Raw genomic sequence first — 3,478 nt, 5'->3', positions numbered from 1 at the left:
GTTTGCTGCTGTAGATTTACAAGGCTGAACGTCTGACCTAATTCCTTCTTCCTCCTCAGCTGAAGAGCCGGCCTGGCAGCACAGTGGAGACGGCACTAAAGACCAACTGGGACCAGTCAGCCAAACCATTTCAACTGCTGGAGCTGTCTGTATGCATCAACAGCAAAGCGCGCTTCTCCTCTGCCATCGCCTTTGCTGGAGAAACACCTAAACGAAGAGGGAGGGGCGGGCATGGTCTCTCAAGTACTGCACTACACAACTTCCTCGGTTAATGGGATGTATTGATTTATTTGACACAATGTGAATTTATGAAGCTGCCTCTTTACTGTGAGAGTATCAAAGCTCAGCTCAAAACAAACAGACACAGATTCGGCCTGACACTCCGGTAATCCCAGAGTGAGTGTGTTATCTCAGTGAAGGTGCCACGGAGAAGAGAAGCGCCGCAGAGTTCCCCCTTCAGCACAGCATCGCAGCAGAAAATGAGAGGGAATCATCAAAACACAGCAGATTCTCGCTCACGGAAGCGAGTCGCCCGATGAAAGCCCGGCAATCTGATGCTCATAAAGCATCTCTTAATTTGCAAAAGGAGAAAATGAAGAGAGGGCGGCGTCACACAACATCTTTGTCAGGATTACTCTTTCATCCCTCTGAGCTCTCGTCACCCAGAGGTCATTTCCATAACAATGGCCCCCCCTCTCCCAAATGGGAATTAGCCTGTGATTATGTATGCCAGCGCCTTGTGCAGACACCATCAGCCATGTCTTTCTCACTTACACAAATGTAATTACACAAAGCCCTTAATAACTAAACAAATATAATTTACTGCTTGACTGAAAAGACATATTGGAGTCCAACATGTGAACAAATACAAGGTGAAGTGTTTCCAGGAAAACTGGTATGAACGCATCAAGAAAATGACTGTTGTTGACCTTCAATAAATCAGACTTTTAGTTTTAAAAAGGACTTTCCCATTCAGGATGTGCCAGAGACGATCCGTACAAGGCGACTCATCAGAACTCTGATGCCACAAAATCCATCCCACTGAACGGCCAAGACCACAGGCTAAAAAACATCATGGATACAAGCAGCAGGTTTGTCCTCCTTAGACAAACAATGAAGCCCAATTGCTCTGAAGAGGTTACTCCTCCACTTAGAGGAGATCTGAGGTGGTTAGGAACCGTCCTGATGAGGTGTCACCAGCATGTCCAAGAAGGACTCATGGCAGACCCGGAACACGCTGTAGAGACGTACAGCTTCTGCTGAACGGTCCTGGGCGGCTTGGATTGGTCCGGGCAATTCAAGTGAGTGTTTCCATTGAGTGTTGGAACCTCAAGGCATGAGGGGTTCTGACCAATGACATAGCTGAGCTTCATAACCGTGCGACTAGAGAGGTTCTCCATATTTGTGGATTCGGCAAAATAAAATAAAGGTGAAAAGAGGAAAAAAGTGCTGATCGGACACTTGATGTTGTCGTAATACCTTTCAATGGATTTCATCCTGTGACAACAGAACTGGTCCGTTCCATTTTTCTATGGACCTAAAACCAACAAACATGGTATGAATCAGTCCAGCCCAATGGGTTCATTTTATAATGGAAACACTCAAAATACTGTACCGGTCAGGTCCAGTCCGGTCTGGTCCGCTCAGTGGAATTTGAGTGCACTTACACTGTAACCTAAAGACGGATTCCCTCCTCCTACAGTCCGACACGGTTATGTGAACCGTGCAAAGGCAGGCTTGTAGAAGTAGTCCAGAGGACGCATCAGTGTCCTGATGACCCAGCATTCTAGCAGCATTTAAACGCATCATCTGAACAAATCTGAATCTCACAACCCCTCGTGCACTTTCACTCTGATCTGTGCACAAATATGGTTTTTATATGTGTGTATCAGCAGATTGATGTGTACCATTTAAAGATTTGGATGTGTTTGAGCCATTTTGAATTGCCAGTTAGTTTTAAGTTGCTGTATTTGTTCATGCTACGTCTTCATTACCTTTAGTTTGGATAGCAGAGCTCATTGTGAGGTGAAGTAAAGAAAGGAATATCTTTATTTCTTTAGCACTTTTTGCAGAGAGGATCACAAAGTGGTTTACAACACGAGCACAAAAATCAAATCAAAACACAGAGAAGTAATAAAACCAACAAAAACACAGTAAAGCGTAATAAGACACAGTAAAACAAGGACTAAAATCAACCAAAAGCTCTCCTGAATAAAAACGTCTTGACCTGGGATTTAAAACACTCAACAGTGTCGATCTGATGCAAAGTTGGAGCTTCATCTTCTAGTCTGTCAGTCGGCCACAGATTGAGAACTATGGTGGCCCTGAAGTTCAAATCATATCCAAAAAAAATCACTGGACAAAAAAACATATTTAACGTCACAACAACAGTTAGAAAAGCAAAACAAATAATAAAAAACTACATAACATTTTAGAAATCAAAACAGAATTCTAAAAATATGAGACAAAATAAAAAAGAAGATGTTTCGGAAAACAGAAGCAGCCTCCAAAAAACAAAATAAAACATTAGACAAAGAAACAGGTGGACACTGTGAGACAACACTGAGTGGACCATGATGTTATGTCACATTTGAATTCTCCCATTCTCCCTACCCCTCCAAGAGCAAGTTTTGTCCAAAATATTGTTTTAAATGATGGCTTTTTGTTGTAGCATGACCTTATCAAAGTTATGTATATTTAAGCGCTGGAAGCTCCGCGCTAATGCTAACTGACCGACAACTATTGATGATGACATCGAGTGGACGTGATGTCCAAATTCCAAGTCGCTGTTTCCATAACTCTCAATTGGAGGGATAAATGTTAGGGGGAGGAAAGAATTCGGATTTGACCTTTGATTTTTGAGTTTCTTCAAATGAATCTTTAATATCTGGATACTGGATATAGGATTAGTACAGAGCATATCCAGTATCTCTTCATGCTACGTTTTGGTGGAAATGATGCTAATCAGCGATGTCCCACAGTTCCTACATTTTGTCAATTTCGGTGAAAAAAGTGAAAAAAGTCATTTTCAGTAATTAAAAAAGAAATGTTAGAAAATGAAACAAAGAAGAAACTGTAAAAGATAGAACATCACTGATTGGATGATGATGTTTGTCCATCATGTCAACCAAAAGTTATTAGGCGAGAGATTTTGAACTCACAACCCCCCGACATCAGAAACACAGACGGTTTTTCATCTTTGAATCTAAAATCAAAACCCACCTGTTCAAACTGTCATACTTATCAACATCCCCACCTTAATTTTAACTCTATTTCTTTCACATTTATTATTTTTATCCTACTTGTACAGTATTCTTGAGAGTTTTTAAAGGCCCTCTAAATAAAACATTCTATTATTATTATGAATTGATACCAAATATGCTTCATATTGATCATAAAACTTACTCAAACGTCATCATCTAATCAATGATCTCCCATAATTGCTACTTGTCCTGGTTTCTCATTGTGTTTTTCTTTT

Source organism: Oryzias melastigma, linkage group LG6, assembly GCF_002922805.2.
Source record: "Oryzias melastigma strain HK-1 linkage group LG6, ASM292280v2, whole genome shotgun sequence".
NCBI lineage: Eukaryota > Metazoa > Chordata > Actinopteri > Beloniformes > Adrianichthyidae > Oryzias > Oryzias melastigma.
Note: the sequence above shows the minus strand (reverse complement) of the source record.